Genomic DNA, 18,532 nt, shown 5'->3' with positions numbered 1-18,532 from the left:
CCCCCCCTCCTATTTTTTAGTGGATGTAACCATTTTGGAAGTCAAACTGCTGGAATATTGATTTTTGTTTAGGGCTTTTCAGAGTGTTTAGATGTCGGTAGCTGAGGTTTATTTCCAGAAGAAATTTGGCATGGGCAGAAGATACTGTACGCTGCCTACTCTGCCTAGGTAACTTCCTGAAGCCTTTGCTGGAGGAGAGCTAAGGCAAAATCCAGGCATCAGGATTTTTATACGCAGGTTGTTGGTTTTGGGTTTTTTTTTGTGTACGCTCCTGCTGAATGGATGCAACTGTCTAGAGGTCTGATGGTGTAAGTATTCCTTCAACAGGCTTATTTGTTCAAAGTTCTGAGTTTCAGGCTCCCCGCAGGAGCAAGTTGGTGTGATGTGGGTAGCGACAGGATATATGCAGAAGCCCAGCTCTGCGTGCTCTTCTGTGCCTGATCGCTGCTGCTCTAGGCTGTACACAAATTCAGTGGTAATCACTCAGCTCCTTGAACAGAGTAGGCCGCAAGAGCCGTGCAGGCCTATGCTTAGTAATGTTTTATTGTGTTAACACCACCATTTTCAAAATAATAAAAAATAATGTTTCCAATTTTGTCTCCTTATTTCCTTGTCAGCATCACCCTTCTGTGGCAAGAGACACCTGAAAGGAAAACTTCCGCATATCAATGCACTGCCAATGGTAAGTACCTTTTTAACTGACTAAAGGCGGTGTGGTTCCTTCCTGCAGATACACCATAAGCCGTCTTGTATTGCAAATAGTATTTTTAGAATAACTACTTTTTAGTATACAAGTGGATTATTTTAATTTTTTAAGAAACATCTAGACCATTATTCTGTTGGATAAAAATATTAAAATTGTATCTGGATTTTATCCTGTGGAAAGTAGGGCAGCATGTTAACTTTGAAGCGAGAAGTGTGACTTGACAATAACACAGCTCATCCTGTTGGTAACTGGTTTTGCTTCCTCTTTTGGCCAAAAACGTGTCTCGGGCAAGCTGTAGCAGAGCTAAGTGCTCCATTGCCCCCACTTGGGTGCTCTCTGCAGTTTGTTTCAGTACTAACAGCGTCTCCTATTAAAAAAAATCTATGCAGTCTCAGGTGTATTTTGACATTTGACAGTGTAAGACTAGTAAAGTTAAAATCTCAGCTCCTGTAGAAAGGGGCTTGGTTCATGCGATCTTCTTATTCCATCTCTGGAATATTACTCAGTGTTACAGACTATTGGAAGTTCGTATTTGCAGACTGTCTTTATGGTTTACTTACGCTTTCTGATAGTTGTGCGGGTGGAAGGCAGAGGTTAGGTCTGAAGAGGAGGACTGGAACTTACTGCTCCAGCTTTGATCAAATAAGCAGTTTTGGTATCTTGTGTTGTCACAGTTAAGGTGTACTGCAAGAATGGTAATTGCAGCATTAGGCTTAAGAAATAAATGCATAAAGTGCCAGTCTGAGTTTTGTATTTCAAGCATCTCTAGATCATTGTGCTCAGTACAGAAGTTAAAGGGATAGTATTTCTAACCACTAGCTTTGAAAACTCAATTTGGGATCTGAGAGCTGAGCTGGGTTCCTTTGGTTTGCATGTGGGCATGGATCTAAAGAATATGTAAATAAATTATAGCCTTACTTACACCTTTGCAACTCCACTGTCTTTGCCCTGTGAGCAAAATGACACTCCAGGAGAGTTTGCTTGGATGTAACTGCTTTACTTTGAAACATAGTAAGTAATTCTGTTGACTTTCAAAGACATCATGGAGTGAAATGTAATGTAGCATATATTTGGCACTAAGTAAAGCAAATATAACTCTGAAATCAGAAGATCTGCACCAAGTGTGTATGTCATTTAACAGCCTGATGTTTAGGCTCAGGGTTGATATCTGTAAAGTTTATATTGATTTGGGATGAATTTCAGCTGGTGCGAACGGATTTGTTGAGTGAGAAGGCATCGTTTTTACCTGGTCACTTAGCCTGGTATTTTAACTTTCCAAAACTGAAACTAGCAGTGCACTACGCCTTTTCTACTATTGCTAAATTTTCATTGTTGTTGTTGACCTTTTTCCAACAAAAAGCTACTCTGATTTCTTTTTATTTTGTATTAGTTGAGCATGGTTTTAGTTATGATTTAAAATACAGGTCTGTATTACTGCTTCTCTTAAAAACATGACTCATGCCATATTAACCTAGTCCTTATACTTAATAAAATTTTAAAATACTGAGAGACTGTATTTGAAATGTTACTGCATTTTGTTCTAATTTTCCCCCTACAAATGATATTAGAAATTCAGAATTGCGCAGTCTCAAGGGCATGCTAGTTGTTACAGTGATCATAAAACATACTCAACTGTTACTTGTAGTGAAGTGAAATACTCCCCACTCTTTTCTTTAAGGGCTGCTTTTGTGCTATAAGTTGTTTATATTTTATTATTCTAAAGATTTCTAAACAATTACTCATCCCTTAATTAACTTTAAAACAGTTTGAATGTAGATTTAAGAGAGAAGCTAGACACATCCTTCATCATCCCAAAAGTAATCATAACTTAATCTAGTTTGTAGTAGAAAAGACTTTTATAGGTTTTTATTATGTTGTTTTTCTCTCTGATGTTTGTAGACAAAGTATGGGCCAGAGGTTGACCTGAAAAAAGCAGTCTGTATTCTTCTCCCAAACAGGACTTGTTTTAACTTGGCTACCCATGTTCAATACATATATTTGAATCAGAAATTCATTTCTGATTCTCTTGAGAAATGATACTAGCATTTTGACCATTTTTTTAAATCATGATTGTCAGTTCCATTTCTTAGTACTAAATAAAGTAACACACAGAAGTTACACATCCTCTTTTGTTTTTTTCTTTGCTTTTCTATTTTAAAGGTAATTAAAAATGCTTATTTTTTGCATCATATATGATATGTTAACTGATAACTAAATAGGGTAAAACATCAGTTACTCCTTAAAAACATATTGTAATTGTTGGCAATGTTTTTTTAAAATAAAATATTTATACTGTGATACAGCCTGCTAAAAGAGAGCATGGCTGTGTTAGTTGGTGTAAGTTCTCCTTCCCATTCTTCCAGTCAACTGTAATGTTACTCAGAGTCTCAAAGGAGAGATGCAAAGGCTTAACAAAAAAGGCCTGTTAAGTGAAGGAAAATTAGCATATAATGCTACTTTTTCGAAGGTTCATTTAGAGGCTGATAACTGGATAATCCATGTTTACAAGGATTAATGAATGTGTTGGAAATTAAAAATTGAATGTCCTGGACCTTTGGCCTAAGCAAAAGATCACATCAGGTTTTCCGCAAAGGTTTTAGCAAATTAATTGTTTTGTGATGTGATGGAGCAGGTAGCTTACCTGAGAGAGATTTTTCCATTGTACCTTGCAAGGTAGATGGAGCAAAACAGTTTGCCTTTCTGTCTTCTACAAGTCATTGAAGCAGGCCTGCGTTTGTGTGTGTGTGTATGCATAAATATGTGTGGCTATATATGGGTGTGCTTGTGTATGCATGTATCTATATACATATATATGTATATCTACATATATAAAAAGGAGTGTGCAAAAACCAGCAACTTACAGAAAGCTGGGAAGTATCCGTTTGTGACTATCATACAACAGCTTGCTGTGATGGATTTAATTTCGCAGGAGGTAACCAAAAAGGGCTATGGAAGAATCGAGCAAGAAAGGCAATGTGGCGGCCTTCTGAGAGGCGTCCTGAAAAACACTATGCCTGGCTTCTTGGCTCCATCTCTTACTGCATGGTTAGTTTGACAAAGATCAACACACTGATCAGTTAAAAAGCTCTCCTGCAGAAGAGAATAGAGGATGTTACCATTTATTACAAGCTGACCCAGGCAAAGTCTGAGGATAGGCAGTGAGCACAAAGTTACTTAGTTGCCAGGAAAGCAGGGTTGTCAACAGCTAAGTCATGTCCTCGTGGTCTCTTGAGGGGAATACAAAGTAGGTGTTTTAAATCCGTTCTTTTCAGTGCTGTCTACTTCTAGGTGAATATACTGTGTTTTGAAGGTGTAACACACCCATTATGTGTTATGTCAGCTGTTCTTACATGTAAGAGACTTGTTATAGGAGAACAACTCTGCAGGTGCTAAGTCTCTTGGGCCAGGAAATTCCATGGGAGCAACACTTCAGTGTGATTATCTACCCACTGGATTTAGCCCAGAAACGGCAGGAGTAGTTGGAGGAGCTGGCGAGGATGAAGAAGTCATTCCAAAGAAAAAGGCATTCAGTGAAGGGATTGGAAGATGTCTGCAAAAACTTCCCCAAGACTGCAGCAAGACTTTTTCTTCGAACCCCTTTGTGGTGTCTTCTGTAGCGTCGTCCTGTGACTTTACCATTCCTTAGAAGACAGCTGAAGGAATAAACGAATATAACTATTAGCCTGTGGTTCCACAACAGCTAAACCTGTTTAAATGCTGATCTATCTGCCAGGTTAATCTTCTGCCAGTCCTTTCTATTAAAGAAAGACAAGCAAGGGAGAGAGCAGGAGCCTGCACTCGGGACTGGATGAGTTGGGTTTGGTGTGGAAGCCCTGCCTCTGCCAGCACCTGCCAAGGGCAGCAGGAGGTCCATGCCACTAGCTCCAGCGTTTGCACTGGAATTGCAAAATTGACTTTGTTTCAACAGGAGCTGAATGTTATCTCACAACTATAAGTATATACGAAAGAATATCTACAGGTGGGCAGACCTTTGAAAGATGGTAAAGCTGAAGGTCGGTTTTCATTATACTGAGAACAGGGACCCACCCCTCCTTTCAAGAGTTTATGAAACTTGACAGTACTTAAGATGTTGGCCGCAAGAGACATGAATAGTTCCTTCAAAATAAATAACCCTGCAAGACTAAGGCCCTTATTCTTCAAATGCATACACATGTGTGTACATGTATCTTCAAGTGTTGGAATAGTTCTTTTGAGATACAAATAAGGAATACTCGCGTGCATAAAGTTAACCAAGCTTGAAAGCACTTTCAACAGTAGCACCTAAAAGTGCTCATGAAATTTATTGTTGAGGCTGCTGTACAGTTTATGGGGTACAGCTTTAAAAGGAAAAAAAATATTTCTAGCAGCTTCTGAAATAGTCTAAGTTAGACTAAGTCTAATAAAATTTTGGACTGTTCTGCTCCTTCTGAAATCAATGGATGCTATTAACAATGAAGGAAGGTGAAGTGCAATGTATTTTGTCTGATAATTGGTTACGGCTGAACAATTATATTTCAGAGTGTTCATCCATAAGTTCTATTTATTGGATGAGCATGAATTAGCTGATCTAGTGGTGTATGTGTTGAAGAGGAAGTGCTAATAATGTGATATAGAAGAAAAATTGTGTGGTGTGGTAGCGTGCATACTGTGATAAGCATTAAAAATTTTATGTACTACTGCATTCTGATCCATTTTTGGAAGGTTTTTTTAATATTCTATTTCTGTACAGAAAGCAAGTTAAATACACTAATAAGATCCCTTTCTGATTCAGAGAGAAAACACCCCTTGCCTCCTTTTTCTACCATTAGTTCAAGTTCACTACTGAATGAATCAACTGAAAGGGAAACTACTGTCCTTAAAAATTTTAAGAAGTGGTGGCTCTATTTTGAAGTAGCATTTGTCAGAGAACTTTCTCTGCTCATTCTCTAAGCATTTTACAGTTCAGAAATAAGCTTTGACTAAGAATTCTCGGCAGAATCATAAATATTTAATTATATAAGCAGCCGGGATATTTAGCCTCTGGCAGGTGCCCAGTGCAGTGCAATCACAAGAGCAAAGGGAACTGGGCCAGGATCTCAAATTAGGGGAACGTCCTTTAAAACAGGATGAGGACCATTGCTGTTCTTTGCCTATTGTCATTCCTAGGTTTTAAATCTTAAATGTACCTGAAAAGAGGCTGTTTCTGCTGCAATAGGTTGTCTTATGTTACAGCTCTTTTACTCTGTGGTTTTTTTCCTTGTTGTCTTCCTCCCCCTTCACCTCCCCCGCCTTGGGTTTTTCTGTCCTTACTACTTTATACTAGTTTTGGTTCAATAGTTAATAGCAGCAGTAGTAGTGCAGCTAGCATTAGATTATATCTTACTTGATCAGCATACCATCTGCTTTAGAGGAGAGGGAGATTTTGTTTCTGCTGTGGGTTTGCTGCCATATGCCTGTGGTGCAGTTGCGTAACCTGAAATGACCCTTTTCCTGCTCTATTACATGAAAGAATTAGAAATACAGTGTTAAATGTTCTTGACAGTGACTAAGTTTGTTGTATATTAAAAAAATTAAACTGGATATTAGGTGTACGTGAAGTAGGATGTTGTAGAGAAAACCTAAGGACAGGCTCTTTTGTGTCTGAGCATGTGAGTGTTACCTTCCGGAGAAGAGCAGGGCTTATTTCACAGAAGACCATGTTAATGTGTGACTTGTATCATCAGGTCTTGAACCTGGTTTCCTTGTTGTCAACAGAAAGTTGGTATTAGTTCAAGTCAACAAAAGTAAAAGCTGCCCTTAGTTTCAGTGGTGTTGATGCTGGGAGATAATGAATATTACTGCAGAACAACAGGAAGTCTGTAGGCTGGGGGGAATGATACTGAATAAATGGACTTTTATTTACTTGGGAGAAACTGAGACGTGCTGGTCACCAAAGACCAGGGAACCTGTGTCTGCATGGCCATCAACATGGATGCAAGATCTAGAAGCCTGTACTAGTTCACCATATGAATAGAAATAAAGATCGTAGTCACTGGCTTAGTGCACTCATATTTATAAATGAAGGTTAAGTGGGGTATTTTTACTGTGATTTAAAGAACATACATAAAAAACTATTCAAGACAAGGGATCTGAATCCTTCTGGGGTTGATATTGAGCATATGTATGCAAGATCGACATCCATGAATTTAATATTTGCACAAATGGAGAATATTGACGTCAAATGTGAGCTGTAGTTAGAATACTTGTCCTCATTAATGATATTAATGAAGTTTTCCCCTTTCATTTATTTTCTTTTGGCTGTAGATGGACCATATTTTATTATGGTCTACGTGTGTTTTTAAAAATGTTTTATTGTGTTCAGGTGCTTGACATCTGTTTCTGAAAAAAAAAAAGATAAACCCAGTAGCATAAATTAATTTCAAGTCCATCATAACAATATGAAAAGGACAGGACTTTAATAAAGAAATAAACTGGCAAATGAGCTTTTACAAAATCGGACATTCCACTCTTTTGTAAGCTTGTTTTCTCTATTAGCATAGTTGCCACTTTTTGTGAAAACAGCCATGCACTTCTGGTAAAGAGAATACAGTAAGTCAAATAACATGCATGTATGATGGACTATGAAGAAGTGATTTTAAGTGCGTGCTTATTAATGAGAATCTAGAATAAAGCCAGCATTAGTTAAAATGAATAGAGGGCAGATCAACTGTCAGAGCGGTTTCTTTTTTCATGAATAAAAGGAACAAATTTAAAACTATCAGGTACATAACACACAAATTAAGGGGAAAAATAGATGGTCAAAGGTTAAAGAGGGAATGAAAACACAAGTTTTATGGTCCCAAGATCAAATGAGGCATTAGTTAATTTTCCTTTTTTTGGTGCAGTTCACCAGGAGTTCAAGTACTGAGTGATTGAACTGGAACAGAAAAGAGTGCCAGAAAAACTGATTACTAATAACATAAACAGAAAAAATAATCAAATGAACTTAAGACTTAATGTCAGCATTGCACATTAAAATGCATTTTGAAAGGCTGGAATTCCATCCTAGTTGCACGGAACCTGATTTACATAGAAAACAAATTTATAACAGCTATTCTTGCAACAGTTGATAAATTATTCTACTAATGAGCCGTCAAAATGGATTTAACCAAGAAGTGGATGAGGCGCAGAAGATATTTTCTGGAGACTGACCATCTGGGAGATGGGAAGTAACCTGAGGAGTAGGTAAGGGTATTTGAACCCAAGAAAGCACTGTGAGGAGGTGACTGTTAATGACATATATTGCAAATGGTGCTGCTCTCTAGGCAAGATCATTACTGCCTTTTCTCCTACAGATTTCATGCTTTTTACAATAAGCAAGTAACTAGTTTGCTTATGAGTTTGTCAATGTGAATGCAGCTTAGAACAGACTGTTGGCATACCTTTCCACTAGCCTAATTTCCCAATTTCTTTTATATTTAACTTTTTATTTAAAAAAAAGCAAACCACAAAACCTTTTGTGCTGAATCCTTCAATTTCAGTTATTGCTAAGATATGTGCTATGCTGTTGCAGTTTACTCAATTCCTGGTTCAAAGTCCACCCCACTCAGTGGGCAGGCTCTTGGGTGTCCTGGTTTTTGGCTCAAGCTGAAAGCTGCGGTGAATTGACTGTTGTGGAGCGAAGTCGCTTTCATTGACCCATCCGGTTTTGCTCCACTGTTCTCTTTGCCTAAGCTGACTGAAGTTTCTCAGCATATCTGCCTCCTCGTAGCCTACAGGAACAAGCAGTGCCTCTTTTTTTGTTTTTTATTCACACGTGCTGTGCTTGTCTCTATGGTGGTTCATGTATGCCAATTGAATTTCCTTTTTCTCCTAACACAAACTAAATAAACTACTAATTTTTGTCTTGTAATATGACTGTGTCGTGGCAGTTGCAGGGATTACCCCGCTGAGGTTGAGAATACCCCTTGGACTGTTACTGCTTCTCATTTTCATCGGACTGCTTTTCAGTCATCCGCAGTTGGATGTGGATTGTAGCATATTTGGAAAAAGAATGAATGTTATATGGCATAACGTAACTGTGATCCTCTGAAATATCCTAGTCCTAATGCCCCAGTGTCTGGAGGTCACGGGAGCTCTGCCTTTGCATTGGGAGGGAACTGAGGAAGGATTGCTACTCTGTGTTTTGTGTGTGTGCATGCGTGTGTCTGTATATATATATTTATAAATAGAGAGACTTAGGCACATGGGCTTCATGGACACCTATAGTGGGATCTGTGTTGTCTGTCTTTATTAAAGTTGTTCATATTTTGTTTTAGACAAAAGAATACGCTAGAGCTAATCTGTCTAGACTGTGGTATGATGCTTGTTCCAGCAATATGTTAGAAATTATTCATTAAAATACTGATGAAATGTAGAAGAACTGTGAGGTGAATAAAGAGCATATTAAAGGGAGGTCACATCATTTTGTGCTCACAGGGGATGTGCTGTGCCTAAAGGAAGTTAGTTGTCTTAAGAATTGGTCTTGGGCTGACTTTAATGTATTCACTAATGTACTTGGCACCAAAAATAGGAGGGTGCAATAAAATTTGCCAGTGACATAAAGTTAGGAGGTGCTGTCAATATAGACAAGGAACAGAGTATCCTACAGGAAGAGATGGATGATCTTTAGGACTTGAGTGGAAAAAGTGGACTGAAACTTCGTAGCACAGGATTATGGTTGTGCACTTCTGGATAGATGTGAATTTTGCCTTAACCTGGGTGCTGATCTCTTGAAAATGAGGAACGGAAAGACTTGAGTATGTTAGCCAGTAAAATCAAAGGATATCTTTTCTCTAGTACCCTGCAGCTCTGAAAAATGTACTCTTAAGGTCTGTGAGGTGAAGAGGTACCTATGGTAGAAATAGGAAAGTGTTAATGCATGTGCAAGGCAGCACTGCTAAATCCCTGTGTGTAACGCTGAACTACTCTGGTAGACCACGTTCAAGATAGATGAGTGTAAAGTGGAGCAGGTGCAAAAGAGGACTATGGAAACGGTGAAGGAAGAGCTGAGTCCATCTCGCAAAGGGATACTGCGAGGTTAGTTGGTTTATCCCAGTAAAGGGAAGTCTGAGGGCATATAATTGCCTTCTCTAAATACATAAGGGGTTGATAAACACTTGAGTGAGTACAACTAGTTACTATGTTAGATTGAAGACAGCACTGGGACAAGAAGAAACGCGTATGTCTTGGCAAGGAGTATATTCAGGCTGCAAATTAGAAAACAAATCTCATCCATCAGGGGAGTAAGATTTTTGGGATAATCTTCCCATAATATGATGGGAAGCAAAATAGCCTCGCTAGTTTTGAGATGGACACTTGTTAATACAAACTGGGCTCAAGGGGGTAGCCCAGTGGTCTTCCTAACAAGCACAGTTTGTTTGTGGGATAAGACAGGTTTTGTCTTTGAAAGATAAGAAAGCTTAATTTTGTGTAACCTGGAGAGAACATCAGCGATCTTTCAGCTATGTTGTTTTGCCAGATTAGCAAGTTTGACACATACAGAAGTAAATCGCGTCCTTCTGTTAGGGACGTGGGACAGAAACTGCCGCCTGGGAGAAAACAATATAATGAGTATGAACATTACAGTTCAGCAAATTCAGAAGCACGTAACAGGTCTTGGACTCATTTTTTGTCTGATTTGGAAAACAGTTTACGTTAATCTGTTATGTAAATGTCTTTACATTTATGCTTTGAAAAGGAGTGTTACGTACGTAAATTCTGAAGCCTTCCAAAGAGAACTCATGGCATCAGTACATAGCAAACCTATGGAGCAAATACTTGTTTGGGGTTCCTAAGCTTCTGTTGTTACCTCAAGATTGATCTGACTTTTTGCACAATTCACAAGTGGAGGAACATCAGCAAAGGCAGAGTTTGAGCAGAGTGTTACTGGAAGTGCCAAGTTACAGCTGCGGTGGGTGACATCTACTTAAAAAGATCTCAACTATGCAAGACTCGTAAGTTAGGAACTCCAGTGCTTGCTTTTGAAGAAAAAGCATTGCAGCTTAAGTGAAGTTAATTGTTCCACATATTTTTGTGACTTGTAACTCATCTGGTGGAAAGTCCACAGTGGTTTGTAGGGCACAGTGCTCTAGGTAGGGAAGGGAGCTTGGAGATCCCAGGAGGAGATCTGGGTCATAGAATAACACACTTATTTCCTTATTGTCTTGCTCTGGCAGCATGTCATTTGTGTTTTGAATCGTGCTACCTCCCTGGGAATCTTCCATTGGAAAATGAATGCATGTCAGAGTCGTTATATATTTAAAAAAAAAAAAATCTAGCCCTGCCTCACATCTCTCTGCTGGCTACACCCATGAAAATTGCCTAGAGGTCAACTAAAAGGGCCTATTTGGGAACAGAAATGGGTGAAACGTGGCTGCCTGGTGAGAGGTGTTCATAGCCCTTCCTTGGATGGTTTATGGGAGCTGAGTATCACTTAGGACAATTTGGAAAATAATGCTGTGGCTCGTTTACACAAGCAACCTGCTGCACACTGTGTCAGGGTTGAGAAATGATAGTACGCTGTTACTGTGTGCATGGGTTTACTGTATTTGAAGAGCAGTTTCGTGGCTGTCTCTACTTTAAATTCACAGTGTGCTATACAGCGCCTCCGCTATCATACGTTGAAATCCTGTGATGAGTGGTATAATTAGGAAGCTTAGTTGAAGAATTGGGTGGGGGAAACACTTACATTCCTTAAGTATAGTGGATTTGTCAAAAGGTAAAATATTCCCTGACTTGCTGTGTATTCCTAGAAGAATTTCATGATGGACATCTTGGGTTAAATGAAAAGAGCAACGCTGTCAAAAAGCAGGAATATACTGAAAGGGGGAGGGGGACAATTGTTTCGTAGTAATAGGTGAATGCCAAAAAATCCTCCAAAACAGAACGTTTTCAACAGGGGTTTTTGCTTCCTTTCTCCTGTACTAAGTTACAAGGAGAGAAGCAACTGTAGGATCTGTAAAGCGTGGACTTCACTGTAGGAAATGCATCTATTTATCACTTCTAACCAAATCTAGGCGAGTTGTATGGACTTTTTAGTAACACCTAGAAAATAATTTGTTTTGGGAATCTTAAATCTACTAAATATTTGCTGAATGAAGAAAGAATCCTAGACAGGCAGAAGCATGTGTAACGTTTTGCCTCACACTAGGATAATGGCTGTAAATTTCTAGAGCTTCAGCTGTTTAATAAGGCATTCCCTAACTCAGCCCAACAGCCAGAGCCAAGAACAGAAAAAGCGCCTGTTCCTGTGATGCTTTTTCCTTTCACAGCCTGTTTCCTCACAAAACTTTCCTGCTTGCTGGGCTCTAATCTAGCTCAGTGCCTCTATTTCTGCTGTGTTCACTGGGCCTGAGCAAGGACCTATCTGTAGGAAGCTGTTTGCTGTATGGTTAGAAAATAAGAGAAATCGCATTCTCTCACTACTAGCTGTATATAGACTGTTTTTTCCAAACGCAGAATAGACTTGTTATATAGCTTTTTATCTAGGGTTTTTTACACATAAACCAAGGGCTAGCATTTAATCCTCGTTCAGTACTACACATATTTCACTTCACTGACCAGAGAAGAAGTTACTGAGTTTAGATAAAGATGGCAATATTCAACATTGTATTTATGCTAACGCAGAAACAACTAGCACTTTCAGGAATGACTAGAAAAGCTGTGTTACATCTTGGCACTTTCATTATCTTTGAAGACTCTTCAGTGTTTTTTGCCTCCTACAGAACAGGAAATTTGTTTTGTTTTAATGGGATGGGCTAGGAGGACAGAATCGGCAGCAGCAGTGTTGCAGACTACCTGGAGGACCTTGGTTGGCAATAAAGAGTAGCAGATGGTCTAAGGAAAATATATTAAAACAAAACAACAAAAGTCCTGCACAGGAGATTTCGTTGTTGTTGTTGTTGACATTTTACTTTTATGTTGTTTATCGACCTTGTTCTGGTTGGTTAGATTACAATCTCTTCAGCACAGGAACAAAGTCTTATATGTTTATGCAACGTTAGCACAATGGGGCCCCCATCTTGAAAAAGGGTCTTTTGGATGCTGCTGTTATTCAGATCAATAGTGGTAATAATAATGTTTATAATGTCTGGTTTTAATTGTTGTGAAAGTTCCTTGAGCAAAAAGAGAGGTGCCTGAAATAGAACAGAAAAATTTTAAGTGAAATGAGTAAAATCCCCATGATCTGTTGCATGTGTTGTTTTTTAATTGGGTTTGTGTTTTGTAGATCTTTTTGTACAGCTCCATTTTGTCCAAGTGCGTATTACCACATCAGGGTTTTTACAAGGGTTTGTATCAATGCACACTGTGATTTATACTCGGATAGTAAAGATAATGACTACCAGAGGTTTTTTGGTTTTATATAATCCTGGCCTTGCAGCCTTGTAATTCACTTGCTGTCTTGTCACTGTTTTGCAGTGTAGATAAGCGATACAAACTCTGCACATAGACTCGTTTGGCTTTTCCTTCTCTACAAGTCATCGAAGCACACCTGTGTGGGTTGCCACCCATTCCCCTGCACGCATCCCTGCTCATTTTCCTCTGAGGCACTGATTTGTAGTAGCCTTGGTTTTTTTCCTCAGGTTTCAGTGTTGCAAACAGAATTGAGGGGCACAGTAAATAGGGATGAACTTGGTTACGTATGGCTATGCTGTGAAAAACTCAGCTCGTTTGTGTCTAGAAATTGGGTCAGGTTTTAATTGCATTGTTGGGGGTAGTTAGCGCTTAAATAGCTTGCTTCTCAATATAAAATGGAACAAAAATGGATCTGCTATTATCTTTTTCTAGAACTTATAAAAATATGTATGTATACATGTAAAGTACTATAGGTCTAGAAAGCCCTACAAACCTTTAACTACTTGCAAGTGTTCCCAGTTTTCTTCTTGACAAAATGAGCTTTTTTTTTTTTTACCCTTCAATAACATATGTTGTGGCATATCTACAGTGAACCTCTTTCTCATCTGTGTTGCTATTCTGAATAGACAGACAAGTTTGCTTCACCTGAGGCAGAAAATAACATTTTCGCTGTATTTTGAATAACATTTGTAAGAGTCTAGCAGGTTTAGGAGCCGAAATTGAAGTCCATGATCACTTGACAGTGCTACCTCATTCTTCTGCCTCTGACTGCCTTCCATAGCCTGAATCATGCTTTTGCCCTCATCTTTATCCACAGAGGTTGTATAAGTGAATAACCGTGTCTGCTTTTCTTGCTGTACTGCACGGGGTCATTGGATTTGGCTCTCTTCTTAACTGCAGTTCAGATGAAGGTTATGATGGCAAAGGATTTATTGTTTCTGTGGTTATATAATAGAATATTCAGTTATAATAATTTCAATTCAGTTAATATATTAACTGAATTAATTTGGTTAAAGTCAGTGGAAAGGCAGCTTCCCTGGCATCTTTGAGGGGGAATACTCCTACCAAGAGATGCACCTAGACTGACCGAGAAGTCTGTGGTTTGTCTGGTGGAAAGCAGCCCTCAGCAGTGGCAGCGAACCCGTGGGATACGCAGTAATCGTCTGAAGACATAGTACTTAAAATGGGTGTTCATCTATTAGCAATAGGGGTTAAGTGTCCATTATTGGCTTGTTCTTTTTCTGTGGTTTGAAGAAGTTTTTGTTGTGGATTTTTTGAGTCGTTTGTATGAGCCAGGACTTCCCAGAAAACCACTTGCCTTCATCTCCGTAACATACCCAAACCTCTAAATTCTATCCCTATTTCTATTAAGATTAATTAAACCATAAAAATCATGTCAAATGTCCTTCCCTCTGTAAAGCCAGCTTTGCCTAGGATAAGTGTAACTAAAAAATAATTTTAAAATTAAAATAATCTTTCCCTTCTGTGGATAGTGTTCACATGTTTTAAGATAAGCTGTTGCAGTAAACTGATTTGGAGTAGGAGAAAAATCAAAAGATACGAACTAGGTCTGGACTTGGTGCTGGTTTGATATAAAGCAGACGGTGTGAGATTGATTGCAGTGTTACAGCTACAGAGGCAAATTTGCTTATCAATAGCAGGGCTCCAGTTTTTATTCATAGCTATAAGACATGTGGATCCCCACAGCCATTGCTTGAACGAAATTTGCTGGTAGTGGAGAGTTTCACTTAGCTGGTCAAGTCCACCCTAATCCTGAAAATTTTTAAATGATCTCCCTAAGGTTTAAATATTTTCAGCATATATAAAGGAAAAGCCCAGCAAGGGATGGATGGCACCGCGTTCATCTTTTCTTCCTTATCTCCTTTTAAAGTACCTCACACCTTTCCTGCTTACATGTGTGACAGTTACTAGAAAAAATAAAATGTATAATGGATATAAAAATATGCCATGTGATGAAAGTGGCTTTGGATCCCAGCTGGCTTCGTATTTTGTTTCTTCTTGCAGATCTTGTTTCCTTTTCTCAATTTTGACTCCTCTAGATTTTAATAGTTAGTGTTAAAGTAAATTTTAAGATAAAAGGAAAATTTAGGAAATTGAAAAACATAGACAATCCTGTTCCCAGATAGCAAATGATGATCTTAATAATTCAGGATTCTCTTCACTCCCCATGGATTTAAAGGTGAATCGACAACGTGCAAAATTAGTTGCAGCTACAATTGATTTCTTTGTACAAATACTTTGGTATGCATAAATACATATGAAATTAAACAGCTGGCACAGGGCCCCTGGTTTTGTGCAAATCTTAAGGCTAGGAGGATGATTTTTTTAATTATTATTTTTTACAAGAATAAAAGAGCTAGCTGTAGAAGGAAGTTCTGTAAAAGGCATTATTAGGAGGAGTGTGCTCCTGCAAGCTGATGGAAAGTGATGTGATTTTTATACCAAGAGGAAAGACGAGCAGCAACGATTACTGTGTTTCTCTTCAAGTCTATCTTTCAGACATTTCTGAGTATTCCAAATTAATCTGCTATAAAACTGTAAAATAGACTATTATTCACCCAAATGTGAGCACAGGTCACCTCTTGTTGAGGAGATGGTGTTCCTTAGTCTTAAGTTTGTTTAGAGAACTGTTTCTATGTAATTCTTTCTCTATTTCTGTTTCTTCTCTATGGCAGACATACCCGAAACAATGAGTCCCACTTCTTTCTCAGCAGAAGGCTTGAGGCAATTTAGCGTGTATTGCCAGGGTTTCTCCTGCCAGCTCTCCATCTTCAGTGAACCTCTGCAGGATGCTCTTTTTTCCACTTTTTCTGCAGATAGTGTCAGGCATCTGGAGAGAGAAAGCAAGGAGAACTGTTCTGAAGGCAAATCGCAAAACACAAACCAGAAGAAAACTCAATGGAATAGGCCATATTCTTTAAAAATGTAACTCACCGCAGTGACTTTTGACTTCCTCTTAAATCCCCAACATGGTCTAGTTTTTCCAGAGAAGTCCTGAATTACATAATTTTCAAAAGCTGCAGATAAGAGGCGTCCCATGCTGATTGCACTCTACTTGTTTTTTCCATGATAGAAGAGAAGCCGGAGAGGCCACAGAGGGACCTCTGCATTTCAGTAGGTGGACAGGTATACAGTGTGTCTTCCATCTCGGTGAGCTGGCAGTCACCAGGGGACTTGGTCTGGACCCAGTGTGGTTTTGTGCAGGGTATCTTAGGCAGGTGCATACACCTTCCCCCACTGATTGATAAGATGTATTGTTAGAGAGGTTTTTTCCTTTTTGTTGGTGACTCTTCCATATGAATACAGTCTGAAGATGGAGTAGTATGTTGTATCGCATTTCACGGTGCATTGCTTGTAGTACTAGCAATCAAAGCTAGTCTCTGGATGGGAAATAATAAAATCAGGTCCAAGAATTTATTACCATCTCCTGGATGCTCGCTTCTCCCAGCATCACTGCTGCACAGGACCTTTTAAGGTACGGCTGTGCCAGTGTCTGACCCAGCTTCATACCAATGAATCACTTCACACTACTTTTCTTTTTTCTTTCTTTCTGCGTAGACTTCTATATGGAAAAATGTTTGCACCAGCTCATGTGATGTAATAAAGACTATTAAAATCTAATATGACTTTTGTACGTATAGTTGCCTATGATGAAAGTTAGGTGTTAATTTGGGAAGGCACACAATAGGGGTATTGTAATTTAGCAGTGGCTGACACGTCTCTCAAAACTCAAAGTAGGTTGTACTATAAATATAGTCTCTTGTTTTGCAATTGACATTTTACTAGTGGGTGGCTAATTGCTAATTTGAAGGGAAATAGACCAGAGATCTAATATTAATAACTAATTAATAGTTATGCGGATATTTTAAGTCTATTTTTCTGCTTATTCATAGGCATATATTATTCATCTGTGCTGTGTATCCTTCTTTGCATATATGTTTAATTCTGAAACTTTTGCTTCAGTAACATTCACGCTTATGTGCCTTTGCAGTCAAAAGCTTGAAAGCAAAGTTGGTCGTGTTTCTCAACCACTTTGAGGATGGTGATTTCAAAGTCATGGCACTTAAACTATTTTAAGAAAAGCCTCCCTCTTGAACCAAGGCCTAAGAGGAAAGCCAATGATGCGTTGCCTACATATCACCTTAATTAGTGAGTCCTAAATCAGCATCAGTACTATATGTTTTCCTGTGTATACAGTAAAACATAGGGCAGTTTTTAGGTCTCTGTTGGAAGTGAGTAGCTCATAGGCAAACTGAAGAGGAATAAAATAAGAAAGGGTATTTTACAAGAAGCTTGATCCTTTGGGATCAGAGTAAAACATACATCAAGTGCACATTACTTCTCACAGCACACGTGTTACTATACCAAAGAGATGTTATGTTCTGGTTTGCTTTGATGGGAAAAATTTCCACATAGGTTTGTATCTCTTCTGTCTATTCACTTTGCCTCCTGCCTTCTCTCTCCCACTTACACTCATCTGTAAATTAATAAGCGTGTGTGATACTTGTCCTTTTAATGAATTCTTACATGAATTTATAATAAGGCAGGAAGATTATGCGAGAGATGCATTATACGTTGTATGTGCTTGATATTTTTAGATCTGTTTTGTCACATATCCAAACATTTTTAAATGCATTCCACTAAACTTGATAGAGCAGTGCTGCAATACACCGGGCTGTGACTGCTGGCTGTGGAATTTGTGTGCGTCTTCTTTGCATCTCGTCCCTTTTATGTGAGTAACTTTGCTGTGAGCGCTCAACTCATGGGGAACAAAAACTGTTTCCCTGCTATCTGTAGACTTTATGTTACTCATTTAGCTAGCTGTCCTAGGAGGTTTAAGCTGTGTCCTAGAAAGCATTTGCTATTGCAGGGTTAAAACCCTGCTGGCTGTTATCTGTGAAACTCACCTGTTAATGGAAGCATCAGTGGTACCTTCGACCACGCGATCCATCTTCTGCATTAAGGTCTTCTCAGCATTTGTTGCAAGTGTGAAGAAAAACCCATATTAGTGCCAAATGTCTAACAACAAGCAGATGTACTTTTTTGCCTTTTAATACCCTGTACTTTGGAGGGTAGGGTGCTACCCAATTGTAGCTGTTGGTACAGCTACAGCTGTTGTAGCTACCAAGCTGTTTGCTTGTTGGGCACAGTTATCAATGATAGAGGAATCATAGGGTGGGGCTTTGAGCTTTCATAGCCCTCCTGGCAACTGCCAGTGTCCTTCCAAAGGTGATGAGCTCTTTGTATTTTATGTCTGCTGACGGTCTCCCCAAAGCTGTGTCTGTGTGTGTATTTCGGCGTAGTTCATGGCATCATAGTTGTGAAAGAAACAATTAAGGATAGACAGACTCTCTGCAGCAAACTTCTTGCTTCCATTTTCTTGCAGATGTCAAAAGATTTCGATTTTAAGGTGGTTTTGTTGTTTCCACCCCGCCCGCCCCCCCCCGCCCC

At 38.9% G+C, this 18,532-nt stretch overlaps 1 protein-coding gene across 4 annotated transcripts in view; it reads left to right on the top strand.

Moving 5' to 3' along the window:
- Positions 1-608: 608 nt before the first annotated feature.
- TBL1XR1 (transducin beta like 1 X-linked receptor 1) overlaps positions 609-18,532 on the top strand; it is a 66,003-nt gene continuing 48,079 nt past the window's right edge. For 3 of the 4 annotated variants that reach the window (XM_009288031.2, XM_019474332.1, XM_009288029.2), the window contains exon 1: positions 609-682. The gene's annotated coding sequence lies outside the window, so the exon portion shown is untranslated. The remainder of the gene's footprint in view (positions 683-18,532) is intronic. The other variant, XM_009288030.2, reaches the window with a different exon arrangement.

The sequence above is a fragment of the Aptenodytes forsteri genome, unplaced genomic scaffold (assembly GCF_000699145.1).
Source record: "Aptenodytes forsteri isolate BGI_AS27 unplaced genomic scaffold, ASM69914v1 Scaffold72, whole genome shotgun sequence".
In the NCBI taxonomy this organism is placed as follows: Eukaryota; Metazoa; Chordata; class Aves; order Sphenisciformes; family Spheniscidae; genus Aptenodytes; species Aptenodytes forsteri.
This window is presented reverse-complemented; position numbering and strand designations above follow the sequence as displayed.